The following is an 18027-nucleotide window of genomic DNA, read 5'->3' on the forward strand; positions in this document are numbered from 1 at the left end:
TCTTTAATAAATCCACGCCTCAGTTGGCCCTTGAAAAATATTCTTTAATAAATCCACGCCTCAGTTGGCCCTTGAAAAATATTCTTTAACAAATCCACGCCTCAGTTGGCCCTTGAAAAATATTCTTTAACAGCTAATGATAAGGAAGAAAAAGGAATTTTATAAAAAAGTAAAAAGTAATTATATAAAAAAAGGACGACTGCGGTACGGAATGGAAGGAGTATGGAGAAACAGGGATAAAAATCTCCAATATAAATTAGACAGAAAAATTATGAAGAACTTCGAAAAGTTCACTTGGCTAATATCCAAGTTTTTCAAGCCTCTGCGTAGATTTTTTAAATAATTTTTCCAGCCTCTATAAGAGGCGTGGATTTCTTAAATATTTTTTTTTCAATCCTCTATAAGAGGCTTGGATTTCTTAAATAATTTTTCAAGCCTCTATAACAGGCGTCGATTTTTTAAACAATTTTTTGAAGCCTCTATGGACTTTGAAAAAAAATATTAAAAAAATCCACACCTGCTACGGACTGTGAAAAAAATATTTAAAAAATCCACGCCTGCTACGGACTGTGAAAAAAAATATTTAAAAAATCTACGCCTGTTATGGACCCTGAAAAAAAAATCCACTTCTGTTAGGGACCTTGAAAAAAATTATTTAAAAAATCTACCACTGTTTATCGTCCTCCACAAAGATCCGCCCTTCCCTTTACCTGCAAATAATATATATAATTAAAAAGTTTTACTTTGCTGTATTTAACACATCTCATTCGCAGCATATAGTAGTGGCTTCTTTCTCCTCCAAACGGAATAAACAAACAAAGAAAAATAAATTATTATTGCAAAAAAGAAATGAATCCGAGACTCTGGTGCTTCTGTCAATTTAAGTTACACACATTTGGTTGCACTGTCGTCTGGGATGCTATTTGTGGATCTCCTCCATTTCCATAGTTTTCCCAGCCACTTCAGAAACACAAGAATAAGAAACCAAATAAGCTATGGCCTGACCCGGCCAGACGCATAATGTATTTACAAGAAATTCAATGAGACATAATTGTATGAAGAAGTGAAACGAAACTAAAAAAATCGACAACGACGAAGTAAAAATATGTTGTAGACAAACAAAAAACTGGAGGACAAATAATATTTATTTTAACTAAGTAATACCCCAAGTAGAAGATGAAGTAGATCTCTCCCCCGGGAGAGATGAAGGAAGGACCTAAGAAGAATATTTCAAACCACACAGAGAAAAAATACAAGAAAAATAGACGCCACCAAGCCAGCCAGGCAATAACTGGCATTTAACAACATTCAACAACATCAATTACAATTAAGAACATTTATTTTTATATTCTCTACTCCTCTCCATCCTTACTCCTTGGGTTTGGCTTTCAATTCTGTTCTTTTTTTCGACTGGATTTAATGGAAAAACATCGGCTAGACATTGCGTTTTGTTTTGCCATCCACCCACCCACTGCAATTTCTTTTGCGAACTCCTCCCTTATATTTGTTTGCGTAATATGAATTACTTGGAAAATAAGTTTTGACAGTTTTGTGGACATTTCAAATAACTTTTTCTTTGCAAATTGATTAAAATTTATTAATGTAAGGGTAGAAGGATGAATTACATTTTGTGAGGGAGAAATATGTTGGAGGAAAATAAGGGAAGGACGCATTTAACAGCAGGACTTCATTGAGACATCGGAGGTCTTGGTCTAGGACACCTTCTCCGCATTACTTCGAATTCACTAGATGGAGATCTTAAAATAGAGTTGTGATCTTTAATACTCGTTGAATCTGCTGGAGATCCGGAAATACTGACAATGTCAGTATTTCCTCATCTCCACCAAATTCATAAACGTTTTGAGACCATATCTCTATTTTATGATCACAGTCTAGTATTTCTACATATATTGTATTTTCGGATTTACTCCCCTCTGGCTAAGTAGTTCTTAATGGAAACAAATTTAATAATAAAATCAAATTTTACGGTTGAGTTTCAATATCTCAAATATTTGATCCTTCGAGCCGGATTCTTAATATCACTACATTAGTATTCGCCACAGAGCATACAATTTCACCTAAGAAAATACATTTACCTATAAGAGGAAGATGTACAAATTGAAAAACCTCCAATGAAGTCATGGTATTAATCATCTACTATTTCCCATAAAATATGGGTGATCGTGGACATGGAAATTTCAGAACAACTACTTTAACAAATGCGGACTCAATCTCAATGTATTTTTATGGACCATGCCAAGTCTACAGCAAATAGCTTCCGAAATGCAAATTTAAGCAAAGAATACTAGAGTTCAGAAGTACAGAACTCCTTCCGCATATCTATGCACCATTCCATGTCTACAAGCGAAGAGTTTCCGAAATAAAAATGTTAACAATGAATTCCGAATACCAATAAATAATTTTTTTAACATTTAAAAAATAAAAGCTGTAATGGACCCTGAATAAAAATTATTTAAAAAATCCACGCCTTTTATGGACCTTGAAAACAATATTTAAGAAACCATGCCTTAAATTTCCTTTACGACCGAGAACTGAATCTCAACAGAATCTGACTTGTAGTCATCGAAGTTCCAGAGGTTATGAATCCGTCGGGTTTTGCAATATTCTAACACATCAAAGATCCACAATAACGGCTTCACTGCCCCTTTGGTGAGGGGTCGAGGACTATCGAAACTTCTGCCTTTCTATGGCTCAGGTAAACGGTTGATAACGGAAGCCTACATCGAGACGAAGCTCTTTCGCGAAATCGTTGGGCTAACCAACAACCACCTAATAGGGGCCAATCCCAGATTGTCCGGCTGAAATCTCAGTTTCTCTCTGTCTCATTGATTTTCTTCCTACCTACCTGACAGCCTTCAGACACTCTGGCGTCTCACAATCGGCATTTTTTATTCAACGCCCTTCGACATCGTAACACTCCAACAGCATACTCCCTGAGACTAGCACGAGCAGCACTAGTGGAGAGCGCACGTGTAACGTCCCATTGATCATCAGCGTTGCTGATTCCCATGGAAACCAGATTTTTTGAAATCCTCGAAGAGAGGACACTCGCACATCTTTACGCCGATGTGTCAGAGAGGTACCTTCTATGCAAAGAATACATTGAGGAACAATGCCCAATTAAAAAAAACACCGAATGTCCATTCTCGCTAGTGCCCCATCTAGATTGCCATCTTGAGATTGCTTGAGAAAACCCCAAAGGGGTCTACCCTTCAAGTATTATGGAATCATTTTGTTCGATCGATTTTTCCACTATGTAAATACTGTGTCATTATTGCCGTAGAATCTCACATTACAAAGCGAGTATCGTATTCAAGGATTACTATCGCCCGAAGTGAAATTGCTAACCTCTAAGAAAGTGATCTGACCAGTTCGTCTACAACTCCACCCGCTTAGTCTACAGCAAAGAATCTGATCAATAATTAGCTACTATTTGACGACGAAAATGAGACTAGAAATGTTTTCAAAAAATCGAAAACTTAGAGCTGAATCTCTTTCGATAAAATCATCGTAGCTCCGAAAATTTTCCTGTTCGTTCGCTGTTTCAGCGATGTGAATGTCATTATGGCCGCAAAATCTCTTTTTCGCGAAAGAAAAAAACTGAATGTGCACATGGAAATACTTCACAATTACTAAACAAATTGGACCTGAATCTCAAGGTTGTAAAATTCGTAAACATGGGTTTCAGGAGCCTTGCCAAAACTTCCGAAATAAAAATTTTTCGCAATGGAATCATAGGACTGCTGATATCCAAGCAAGTGGTCTGACCTATCATCACATATTTTGAAGGCTACAGTGAAGAGCTTTTGGTAATAAAAAGTTAGATCTTCAGACGGTATGACGGAATTTGGGACAACAAATATGATATGCCAATGGCTTTTTCGTATTCCAAAGGAAGAAAACTATCACCTGATGTAAAATTGTTGATCTCCATGAATGTGATCTGTACAATTTGCCTTTTACCATTTTTCGCGAGAAGGAATTTGAATAGGAGTTTCAGGCCGTATGAAATCATCCGTTACGTTGCTAATACGGTAATGAAGGGACAGAAAGAATTTCACATACAACAACTTTTTCGTATAGCGGAACGGAATTTCAGCATCGAAAAAATTTTCGGGCAAACGCAAGTCTATTGCTATGAAAATTTAGAAATATAAATATGGATAATGGACTCGGCGGAGTTTCAGACGGAATAAAGGGCTTCATCTTAACCCTTATGATCCATACTTACGTTACGCATGCCAAGTCTATTGTAAAAAGCTTTCAAAAATGCAAAATTTGATCATGGAGTCATCGTGGTTTCATGCAGGACAGAAATCATTCTTAACCATAGATTTGACTTCTTCTTCTATCATGAAGTTTTATGCTGGTCCAAATGCTTTACGCATATATGACTTCTATTCAAAGTCTTGTGCCGAACGTGTAGCTTCTATTTTTTTCTGATGCCCTTGTTTAAATGTGACAATTTTGAAGTTTTTGTAATTTCATTAACACAATTAACAACTTTTTATGGTATACAATTTTAAACTCCAAAATAATACACAATAAAAACCTTTCATAATAATTCTGTTTGTGCTTTACTTTGCAATTAGCAACGTCATTGATAGTTTTAAAATTGGGTTTGTTAATACATTAAGTGTGACTAATTTATTATATCGAACATTTTTGTCAATCTATTTGATTATATTGTCAACAGACAAGGTGATGAGCAACTGTTTTACTCTTATGCGTCATGAATGTAATTCTGGGAATTGGTGAAATGTTACCCAAAATTAAAAGATCTCCAATTGAAATTGGACTGAAAAATATTTCTATATTTATATAAATCTCAATGATATTCATATGACAGAGAATTTCCCCACTTTCTATACTGGAAGATGCAAAAACTAACGGCAACTAACCCAGTAAGATGGCCATGTTTTTTGGAAGCCCCATGCTCCAAAAAGGGGTGAAAAGAACGAAAAGAATGATCCTCTGATATTTTTTACTATCCATCCTTATGGAGCACATACCTTTCTCCTCATTGTCTTTAAGAAGTCCTAACATTCTGATCTGCTAGAGGCCACCTCAGATTGTTTAAAAAAATCCCCTATCTTCGAGGCTTCCTCATAGTCTTAAAACCCGACAGCCCTCCTCATTACATACTTCTTTTGTTGGCTGGTTGATGGTAGTCTTTGGTGTCTAAGTGTTGATTTTACTGAAGTTTGCAGGGAATGAGGATTTCTTTGCCAACGTGCTTCTATATTATTATCGGGAGAAGGAGAGCTTTCGTCTAGCAGGCGGGTTTCGAGTTACCGTGTAATGTTAGATTAAACCTTTGTTTCCGTGTCATGTTTCCGGATCGTTCCACCGTCTAAAACACTGGACGACTGCTTTCCGTCAATCACAACATAATCAATTTGATTTCTCATTGTTCGAGTGGTGGTCTTGTGTGTATCTAGATGCTTGACTCTGGTCATGTTTTTTGCTGTCGCAAAGTCAATCAACCTCATGCTGTTGTCCCATATTTATTCATGGAAACTGATTTTTCCAACTGTGAAGCCAAAGATACTTTACGTACTTAGCTGGCTTGTGACAGAACTTTCGTTCCATAGGACGAGCTTAAATATGATTTCCACGCGCGTCGGTCTTTTGCGCAGTTTTCCAATTTGAAAGACCATATTCGGCAATGTTATCTTCCTCCATCTTATTCGTGACCTTACCTTTCTGCGTGAACCATCAGCTGGTTCGCTTTTATATGCCTTATGGGCTGTGGCATCTTCTTCCATTCTCACAACATGGCCTAGTCAACGTAGTCGCTGCAGCTCAATACGTCTAACAATGTCAATGTCCGAGAATAGCTGGTACAACTCATGGTTCATTTGACGGTGATATTCACCGTCAAAGCAGATCGGCCCATAGATCTTTCGGAGAAATTGTCTCTCAAACACACCAAGAGCTGCCTCATCTGCTTGCGCAAGTACCCATGCTTCAGATGCATATAACATCACGGGTAGTATCAGCGTTTTGTAGAGTGTGAGTTTGGTCTGGCGCAAGGTGACCTTGCTTTGGAGTTGTTTGCTCAGACCATAGTAGCATCTGTTGGCCATCACAATCCTTCTCCGAATTTCAAAACTGATGTCGTTTGTTTTGTATAGGTATATAAAATCTTTGACTACCTCGAGGCTGTAGTTCTCAAGTTCCACAGTTGTTCCGAGTCTACTGGTCGTCTTGCGCGTTGATACCATCAGATTGGTCTTCTCGCCGTTTACTGCCAGACCCACTTCGGCAGACTCCTTCTCAATTTGTTCAAAGGTGGCTGTTACCGGTTCCAGTGTTCGACCCATTATGTCGATGTCATCGGTGTAGGCGAGTAACATGTGTTGTTTGGCGTACAGAGTGCCATTTCTGTTCACCTTTGCATCTCGACTTTAACTGCTGATCTTGTGCCAGTTAAAGTTATCTTGCATAGCCGAATTAATTTTGCAGGAATGCCAAACGTAGACATGGCTTTATACACCTCTGAACGAATAGGGCTGTCGAATGCGGCTTTACAGTCGACGAATAGGTGGAATGTGTCGATGTGTTTTTCGTGGGTTTTTCCAGGATTGGCGCAGAGTGAATATCTGGTCAATTCCAGGACTGAAGTCGCATTGGTCCAAAAATGTCGTTGACCATTGGCTTCAGTCGTTCACTCAGTACGCTGGAGTGCGTAAGGAGACTTATTCCTTTACAGTTGGCACAAATCGTCTTGTCTCCTTTTTTGTGCTGAGGTTCCAATCATTGGGCGTACATTCCTCTAGGCAAATTGTACTAATCACCTGGCATCTTACCAGCATCTGCCCACCAGTTTTGAATAGTTCGGCTTGTAATCCGGCACCTGCTGCATATTATTCTTCAGCCGATTGATTGCTATTCTGACCTCATCTTGGTTAGGTGGTACACACTCTATACCGTCATCTATTATTGGTTCTGGGGTATCCTCTTCACCGCTACTATTTGATATCAGAAGTTTTTCAAAATGTTCCTTCCAGATCTTCAGCACGCTGTCTGTATCTCTCACCAGGCTTCCTTCTTCATCTCAACAGCAGGATGTGCCTGCACAAAAGACTTCGGTTTGATGTTTTACCCGTTGGTAGATTTTTCGGACTTCATTCTCACTCCTGTACATCTCGATTTGCTCACGCTCACGTTTTTCTTGTTCTTTCTTATTTTCTTTCTGAAAATACGTTTCTCTCCTCTTCTTTTTTCCCGATAGCTCTCCATCGCATTACGTGTTGCTACTGTCTGCAGGGTTGTTCTATACGCTGCGTTTTTCATATCAGTAGCATTACGACACTCCTGTTCGTACCACGGAATTCTTGATGGTGGTCTTTGGTACCCAAGTGTTGCTTTTGCTGCAGTTTGTGGGTAGTGGGCAATTCTCTGCCACTGTGACAAGGAGTATATTTCTTCATGGAGGCTGAATTTTTCGACGGTGAATGCAAAGATATTTTACCTTTCCATTCTTGTATTAAAATATCCCAGCAGAATGTCATAGCCAGAACATCGGTTATAAGCAGTTCCTACGCGCTCGTAAAATATGTCTTTGGTCAGCTCATCTTTGTCTCCTGTTGGAGTTTGGGGACAAATAAGGCCGAAGTCGAAGGACTTCGCTTTTATGCGGATGAATCTGGAGAAGAGAACTTTTATCCTCCTGCTAACCAAAAATCCGCAGCCAAATTCATGTCTCCTTTCAATAAAGCCATAATCAGAAATTATCAAAGATTTTATAATTTTGTAAAATGTAATTTTGTTCTACTCCGATTTTTTTTTACTTTTCAGTCCAATTTATATTGGGGAAGATTTTTGTGCGTGGAACTTCCATACCTGCTAGCTCTAAAATTTATAGAATACATAATGAAAATATTTTCTAACTTTTTCTCACGACAATTTGTTTGTCCCCTGAAATCATTGTCCTTTCTACAATCCTTGCTCAGTAACTTATTTCTCATTTGCCTAAAAGTTTTCAAGGCTACAATAACTGACTGAATGAGTCGCGGGTCTGGCATAGTCTGGCATCTGTCAATGTTGCCATTTCATTTTGGAAATATTCGGTGTCATTTTCTTAATTAAAAAGCCGTTCGCCATGTACTGAAAAATATACCATAGTATTTTCCAATGAATTATTCACATTGCGATGAAGATGGAAATGAGTGGAAAGAGAGATGGCGTTGGATGCACTTTTCATAATTGTTTTACTTCGACAATATGTCCACATGTTTCGAACACAAAAAATGTCAATAAACTGTAGCTGCAATACGAAGAGAACAAATATTCTTATCAGATTTAATTTCTTGTAAATTCTGAGGAAAACAACGACAAGTGATTGCTTTTAAAAAAAGTTGTATTTTGAATTGAAAATATCATGTTTTCTTGGAAAAAACCAGAAATGTGATACTACATTTCAAAGGTAATTGGTTAACAAATGTACAATTATTGTATTAAAGTAGTCTGACACAATTAGTAATGGAATGGAATTTATGTCAGCAGAAAAAAATAACATTCACAGCTATTAACCATTTGAAAAGGGTGTAGTTCAAAAAAATGATTTGACCTTTTAAAAATGTCGATATTTGAAATGAGTTTTTAATCATTTCGAAAGGTTTCCTTCCATTTATTAATTTTTAGTTCTCATTTGTTTTAACTGGGAAATAAATAAAAAAACGTGTAAACAATAAAATCACCAGATAATGAATCATCAGCAAATGAACACGAGTAACAAAACTTGTTACATATATCCATCACAAAAATTGCAATTACGGGGAAATAGTGCTAGCCAAATTGCTGTAGGAATGCTGCTGGGGGACGAGTTGTTGAGGACAAAAAGGATGACGAAGTGAACAAGCAAACAATAGTCATGGTTGCACAAAAAAGTACATCCGGCTCTATTTGCCATTAAAAAAATGACTGTTGAATGAGGATAACAAAAATGTCGTCATGCTTGAATTGGCTTTTTCGATAATACGCAAATTACACACTTTTTTCAGGTTCGCTTTAAACGCGAAGCTCAGCAGACAGAGTATGGAACACTCAGGACTCAGCACTGCAAACTAAAGGACTCACGATTTACTGGCTATAAATAGGTACTTACTTAGCTGGCTTGTGACAGAACGGCTGTTCCATATTCCGAGCTTAAAAAAGATTCCCAAGCGCGTCGGTCTTGTGCACATCTCATCCAATTTGAAAGACCATGTTCCGAGATGTTGTATTCTACTTAATCTTTCCATCGAGTTCGTGACCTCCTCTTCTGCGTGAACCATCACTTGCCTCGCTTTTATATGCTTTTTGAGTGGGAGAATCCTCATAATTTCTCACAACATGAACTAGCCAATGTAGGCGCTGCAGATCGATCTGTCTGACTATGTCGATGTCCGAGAATAAATGGTATAGCTCATGGTTTATTCGACGACGATATTCACTGTCTATGCAGATCGGCCCATCGATCTTCCGGAGAATTTTTCTCTCAAACACTTCAAGAGCTGCCTCATCAGCGCATGAGTCAGATTCATACAACAGTACGGGCAGTACCAGCGTCTTGAAAAGTGTTTCTTTGGTCTGACGAGAGGTGACCTTGCTTTTGAATTGTTTACTCAGACCATAGTAACATCTGTTGGCCAAAATTATTCTCCTACGGATTTCAAAACTGATGTCATTAGTTTTGTTTACGGTAGTACCGAGTTATATAAAATCGTTCACTAACTCGAAGCTGTAATTTTCAAGATCCACAATTGGTCCGATTCTCTGGACATCTTGAGCTTCAGCTTGGTCTTCTCACTAATGTGTAATGCCAACCCCACATTGGCAGACTGCATCTCAATTCGTTCAAAGAGCTGCCTCATCTGCCCATGAGTCAGATTCATACAGCAGAAAGGGTAAAATCAGCGTCTTATAGAGTGTGGGTTTGGTCTGACGAGAGGTGACCTTGCTTTTGAATTGCTTACTCAGACCATAGTAACATCTGTTGGCCAAAATTATTCTCCTGCGGATTTCAAAACTGATGTCATTAGATCAATGAGCTATATAAAATCGTTCACTAACTCGAAGCTGTAGTTTTCAAGTTGGTCCCAGTCTCTGGACATCTTGGTCTTCTCACTATGTACTGCCAGCCCCACTTTGGCAGACTGCATCTCAATTCGTTCAAAGGTGGATGTTATCGCTCGCAATGTTCGACCCATTATTTCGATGTCGTCGTAGGCATGTAACATATGCTGTGCCATTTCTGTTCGCATTTGCATCACGTATGAATGTTAAACAGGTCACACGACAACTGTCTCCATGTCCAAGTCTTCGTTCGGTATTGAATGCTCCGAGAGGTCCTTTCCGACTTTAACTGTTGACCTTGTACCACTTAAAGTTATCCTGCATAGCCGTATTCATTTTGCAGGAATGCCCAACGCAGACATGACTTTAAATATTTCTGACCGGATAGGGCTGTCAAATACAGCCTTTATAACCGGCGAATAGGAGGAATGTGTCAATGTATTTTTCGTGGGTGAAAATCTGGTCAATGGTGGATTTGCCAGGCCTGAAGTCGCATTGGTATGGTCCAATAATGTCATTGTCCATTGGCTTCAGTTGTTTACACAGCACGCTGGAAAGCCCTGTATATGCTATGGGAAGGAGACTTGGCATATATATTCTTGTCTCCTTTTTGCGCACAGGACACAGGATGCTTAGGTTCCAATCATTGGGTATAAATACGTAGTAGTGTTGTCGAATTTTGTCTCTAATAATAAAATAGATATTTTAATTTTGAACTTAAATTTACAACTCAAAACTCGACCATTCTTACATTAAAAAAATTTAGACGATTTACGATTTTATTAAATCATTTAAATATCGATTCCGACTTTTTGCGGACTAGAGTTAAGTCGATTATAAACGATTTTCAACACGTAGACAAGTATTTGGTTTCACTCGAAACTGCTTCAACAGTGGCTTCTTCGAGCATTTTCAATGCCTTAAATTTTTTAGCTGTGACTTCTTTGAGGCCGTCCCAGGTGACACTTCTGGCCCTGAATTATCTCGAGAGTCCGTCGAATTTCATTCAGAGAATTATGAGCAGCCACTGGTAGTCTTTATTCGATTTGCCTTCCAAACTGTTATTTTCATGTCTGACACAATTTTCAATTTTTTGTTTTATAATTTAACAAAACCCACCCAATAATCCATCTCTCCTTTCCTCACTCTCTTCCCTCTCTCTCTCCATTTGTCTCTCTGCATGTGTCCTCGATGTCAATTAACTTCCCATTTAGGTTAGAACACTTAGTGGTTTAATTTTCTATGTACACTCGCATGTGACATATTTTGACACTTATGGTGGTCGTTGTACTGGATGGCAGATTTAACCGTGGCAAATACGACGAACACCGATTTGTGTAGAGTACTCTTTTGACATGTAGCTTTTTTTAGTGTCCTTTCGTTTTTTCTGTGTAAATGTGAATGACATCGGTTTTTGATATGTGTACGTATTTTTCTGACAGATTATTGGTTAATCGGATTATTAGTGAATACATTTTGTGTGTGGTTATAGGTGACCTGATGAAATGTAATAAAAAGTAAATAAAATATTAAAATGTAAAATATTTTAAAGAAAATGATATCAAATGAAATGTTGATATACAACAATTAATTCCAAAAAAAAAAAAAAAAAAAAAAATATTAATTTAAATGGAAGCTCAAATATAAATTGGACTGAAATAAAAATCCCGATTTAAAAGAAGGTGATATAAAATATGTACCAATAATTGTATTACTATAAAATGCATGTAAGGATCTCTAATAAAAATTGGACTGAAAAACTGGATATCTAAGAAAATAACCGTAGTACACTTTGATCATATTGGAACTCCATCGAGGACTTTCTAATTGGAGATTGTTTTACCCAATCAATGCTATCCGAGGGGATACATTACTTAATTAGCTCGAAGGACCAAATTTTAAATAATAAGATGATATTTTATGATTTTCCGAGAAAACATATTTTGCGGCCGAATCGCGGTTTTTCATACATCGCAATTCAAATTTCTGGCAAATTAAGAATTATTTATTGAAAATATTCTGATATATTATTACAGGGATTTCAATCGTTAGACTAATGGATAATGTCTTGAAAATGTTTGAATTTCAAAAAAGATGGGCTTTTGAATTAATTAAATTCTAACGTCAGTCCGATAATCCGACATAGGCAAGGTTGGTGGTGCTAGTATTGAGTGCAACCGGTTAGCGAACACTAGTTTCTCAAAAATCGTTTAATCCTGGTCACTTCAAGGGAATATTGTAGCGTTCTCCCAAAGTTTCTATTATGGATCCGAACGTAATTAGTGTAATGAAATAGTATGGCGCCCAACGTAGTATTTTTTTTATAAAGGAGCAGTGTAGCGCACGACAGTTTTGACTTCAAGTCCCTTAAAATGTATACCCAATTGCGGCTTCTTTTTATCACTTTAAATCTGGCTCCCAGTCTTTGTTCCTTTCAATTGGAAATTGTTGTGTTTCAATGTTGTTCATTAGAATTAGGCAATCTAGTTCCTGAAACGATTCGTTCCGCAGTAGGAACTAGTTCATTCTTTTAGTTGGTAGTTTATTTTTGTACAATCTTTCCTTGGTACACGTCAGTTAATTTGATCACTGAAGGGGAAGATCTAAATGAACGATTGGATTATGTGGAAGGAGAGCAAAAGGAACGACTTCAATCGTTCGTCAAGTCATTTGGCCAATGAATGAGAGAATCTAGATGAACAATTGGATCAAAAGGAACTATGTGATCGAGGAGTTAACGAACTACTCCATTTAAATGGAATTGTTCAGAGTGGTTTCCGTTGAAGAAACATTCTTCCGTCAATTGATGCTTCAATCGAAGTTATGGACGATGTGGAGAATAATTGTGGCACCTAATTGAGCCTTATCTAAAAGGTAGAATTCTGAATCCCACTTTTGTTTCCTTTCACAAAGAAATTGTCACATCCAAATATGGTTCAAAATAAATAATCTATGCTGGAGAAGAAAAATCGGGATTTCAGTCGTTAGACTAATGGATAATGGTTTGAAAATGTTTGAATTTCAAAAAAGATGGTTTTAAATTAATTGAATTCTAACGTCAGTCCGATAATGCGACATAGGCAAGTTTGGTGGTGCTAGTATTGAGAGCAACCGGTTAGCGAATATTAGTTTCCCAAAAATAGCTTAATCCTAGTCACTTTAAGGGAATATTGGCAATCTAGTTCCTGAAACGATTTGTTCCGCAGTAGGAAGTAGTTCAATATTTTAGTTGGTAGTTTCTTTTTGTACAATCTTTCCTTGGTACAAGTCAGTTAATTTGATCACTGAAGGGGAAGATCTAAATGAACGATTGGATTATGTGGAACAAAGTGAAGGAGAGCAAAAAGGAACGACTGGAGCAAAATGAACTAGATGAACGGAATAACCTGACATAGCTCCAATAGTTCCTTTTGCGGAATTGTTACTTTAAATTAGTTCTTTCCGAAAATGTTTCGATTCACCCTGCAAAAGAACTTTGACCACCTTGCTCCGTACTTATTTTTTTACTTCAATCGTTCGTCAAGTCATTTGGCCAATGAATGAGAGAATCTAGATGAACAATTGGATCAAAAGGAATTATGTGATCGAGGAATTAACGAACTACTCCATTTAAATGGAATTGTTCAGAGTGGTTTCCGTTGAAGAAACATTCTTCCGTCAATTGATGCTTCAATCGAAGTTATGGACGATGTGGAGAATAATTGTGGCACCTAATTGAGCCTTATCTAAAAGGTAGAATTCTGAATCCCACTTTTGTTTCCTTTCACAAAGAAATTGTCACATCCAAAGATGGTTCAGAATAAATAATCTATGCTGGAGAAGAACAATCGGACTTTATATTATAAAATAAATTTGTAGCAGAGATTTTTTAAATCTGGCGCCCATTCGTGGTTCCTTTTTATTCATTTCATTAATTTTAAATGTTATTCAAGTCAAAAAATCTATATATGAATTTAAGCATAGGTCTAACGTTCTGGGATAAATTTAAATGAAGCAAATTATGTTGGAGTTCAATATTATAATCTTATATGGTTATATTGTCACTAAAACCGGATTATTTTAAGGGAATATATATAAAGATATTATTTGAAGTCCAAATGACTTGTTGCTTGTTAGATTTTTCCATAGAGTCTTTAGAAAAAGACTTGATGCGAAGGAGGGAAAAAGGAAATACAGGCGATTTAATCGATATGTCCAGGAGTTAAACGCCACATGCACATATGTATCGGAAAAAAATACGATTCCGGCCAATAGGTTTACTAAAGGAATGGGTGAATATTATTAAAGACAAGTTGGCAGAACTGAAACAACTTGCATCCGAAATCGAGGATGAATAAATAAATTCAGAACTGAAGCGGATTACTCAAATGTGTGAAACCATTGCAAAAGAAGTCGATAGCATCAAACGGGATTATCTATACTTCTATTTTCCGCTCTTTGTCAATAACCTCAGAATGTATGATTTCGCATTGGAGGAAATCTACAATGAAACCGACTATGTACTTAGGAGATGTGACGACGTCAGACATGATTTGTCTGGCATGTCTAAAAACACAGCGCTAATTGCAATGGATATGGAGCTCAATGTATCGCTTCCAAAAGATGCAGGTGTGAAGTTATCTGAAGATATATTCTTCAAATTATATAGAAAGCCCCAAAAAAAGAAAGAGCTGAATTAGGTAGTGGAAACCTTCCTATACTTGGTGCCGCCCTCACTGTGGAGGGAAAGTATTTACAAAAGGCAATGATGGAGACAGTCCACTGGTGCTGAAATTAAAAGAAATTCTCGCAGTTTAGCGAGGAACAAGAAGTCGTTTACCCTACAGATGAAGAAATTTCAAAAAAATGCTGATGTTTTCCCCATGGATGTAGGAGCCTAGGATGATGTGACGTTTGGAGTGAAAAAGGATTGCAGTTCAATAATACCCCATGGTAATTTACATTGTGTTCAATTTAATAATTTCTCCAAAGTTATAAAACCAGTCAAGCTCTTTCATGTTGGAGGAATGTTGACGCATAGGAAAAGATAGAAAAGAGGTTATAGATGACACGGAAACAAAAGAAAAAAGTCTAAAAAGTCGAAGGTATAAATGGACACATTGAAGATTTTATAAAATATGGATTGAATCATCACTACAAGCAAGCTATATTTCATGTGCATCATTGCGGGAAGAAGCCTCCGGTTAATGAAGAGTGGTAGAAGAAATTGCCCAAGAAAAACGATGCCTGGAAGATGAAAGCGGTATATAAAGGGGGAGGAAATTTTGATGGAGGCTCAATAGAAAATTGGCTGCGACGAATCGTGGGTACCGCATCAGTTTCTCATTTTATTTATTATAGTAGATTATAGTTTATTATTAGTAGTATTTAACCCTTTGTGGCCCAATGTTGCCCACAGGCAAATGTTTTAGAGCTAATATTTAATATACTGCTAGTAGATATATATTCTTTGGATTGCATACGCCAAGGTCTGATTATGAACGACACATATCACGAGAAAAATCTAAAAAAAAATAAATTTTTGGTAAAGTTATGAGCTTTTTAATATGGAGAAGAGCTCAAAAATGTGTACAGTAGCAATTTGTGTATACAGTCCAAATTATTTAAATCGCTTCGTATTTGAAATTTACGAACTCTGCCGTCAGAATTATTTTTGTTCTTGTAAAAGAGAATATAGAGAATAAATTAAAATGATTTTTTCGACGATTTGGTATCTGTTTTTCTTGATATTGGGGTTTTATTTTTCAGAAATAATGTACTGTATCTCCCGAATGCAAGAATGTAGCGATGTCAAAATTTGTCCATATCCTATCTAGGATAGTTGCATTAAATCTGTGAACAGAAAATTGTTCTATGATTACGGAAAAAATTCGGGGCTCAAAGGGTTAATATGCATTATGATAGAATAATTCTGCTCACATTGCTTTAGATTAGTCGGGAGCACCGTGTCTAATTTCTTATACAGACGAGCTGCGGCCATCTATATATTTTTAAAATGTTTTGGTCCTTTAAAAAACTCAGTTTTCCCCCACCCGTGGTAAGAGACTCAGTAGACTACAATATATCGCGGATTTTTTAAAGAATACATTTCTTTAAACATTATTTTCAGGACTACAACTATGGTTTGTATAAGGTACTTTTTTGGCGCCCAATCGCGGTTTACATGACGTATAGTTTGGCGCCCGATTGTTTAATGTAATATAAAAGAACATTTTGGCGCCCAACGAAAGTTTCGTTAAAGTACAGCTTGATGCCCAATTCTCGTTTCTATAAAAGAATATTTTGGCGCCCAATCATGGTTTGCAGGAAAAAAACTTTGTTGACTTTTGAATGTGGTTCCTATTAAAGAAAATTTTGGCGGCCAATCTCTTTTATGTAATGAACTTTAGTTTATTCCCTCCTCCGAAAATTTCCATTGGATTTCCTATTAATACAAAATTTCCTCCACATTCATTCATATTTAATTTTCGTATTTTTTTAATAAAACTTGATTTCCTTCTTTTTACTCATCTAACGTTTCCTTCCTTGTTTTCATCTATTTACAGGTTACGCAAAAGATATTTCTGGAGTTGAAAGAGGTATGTATATATGTCTATATAACTTTGGAGTTCATAAAGTTCCCCTCCAAATAAAGAAAAAAAAGCAGGGAACATCCATAGCCTTTTATTTCGTAAATTGCTTCATCCTTTTGCTGCTGCTTTTACTGTTCACTTCCCGTGATAGTGCTCGGCGCTAAACTATGAACTATAGACCATAAGAGTCCTTTAAATTTTCTTAAAAAGACAGAAAAAAGAACTCATTTTTTCATCTTCATCGCTATAATTCCCGGCGCACACATATATATTTATTTTGTACTTTAACTACAATTTCAAAAAAAAAAAAAAAAAAAATGGAAAAAATGCTTGTCGGATTCTCCCTATAATACAAATACAAAGAAGTGGAAAAAGTTTAATGTGGAAGAAAAAAACAACAGAAACAAATATTCTTTTCCCACATATTAGAAGCGCAACAACTCCCAAATGTCCTAAAGGCACCACACTCACAAATATTTAAGCAGCAAGTTTTGTCCTGAACCGAAAACTCTCCAAAGAGAGTTTGGGGTTTTATTTTTTGTGAAAAGAACCAAAACGACGATGATATGCCTGCAAAACCAAACGGAATGTAAATCCACAATTGCCATGAAGAATAGAAAAACCAAAAAAGAATAGCCGAGGATAAAAGACCTCCAACTTGCAGCAGGAACCACTAAACAAATACAACTGCCGCCACCGCTACCGCTCTATACATTTCTCTTTTTTTTTCTTCTACCTCATCCTCTAAGTCCAAAACAGGACATAGTTACAAATTCAAGAGAATTGCATTTTACCACGATTCCTACAGAGCGGAGCGGAACAACAGCAGCAACGAATACTTGTTTTCATTAAATTTTACCGAGTTGTATTTTTCCCCATATCCACGAAACTCACAAAACAAATCGAGATTGTTATACGAATGGAACAAAGAACGAAAAACAGCAGCGAATTTCTCTCCCCCCTTCAGCAAACAAACAAAAACAATTCAAAGGATTTCAAACATTGACTATTCTGTTACTCGTTCGCCTATTTCAAAAAAAATGTATTTCCCTAAAGACCAATCTAAAATATGCTTGCTTCGCTCTGACCTACCTCCTCTAGGAGAGAAGGTGTAATAATTTGCGGAAATGATTTCCAGGAAAAATTTTTGGGGACAAAACTAGAAAAATTGTGTCGCCCAATTGTGTTCCATTGCAAAGTACAAATTCCTGAAGTTGTTCATTTAAAAGGGAAACTGGCGCCGAAGCAGGGGTTCTTCGAACAAAAATCATGCGCTCAAACGCGACACTTCTTTAAATGATATTTCTGGCGCCCAACCATAAAATAGATCAAGGATTTGTGGCTAAAAGATCTACATCTATTGTGGTATCCT

Source organism: Musca vetustissima, unplaced genomic scaffold (assembly GCF_032173495.1).
Source record: "Musca vetustissima isolate MV318-11 ecotype Yass unplaced genomic scaffold, APGP_CSIRO_Mvet_v1 utg105015, whole genome shotgun sequence".
NCBI lineage: Eukaryota > Metazoa > Arthropoda > Insecta > Diptera > Muscidae > Musca > Musca vetustissima.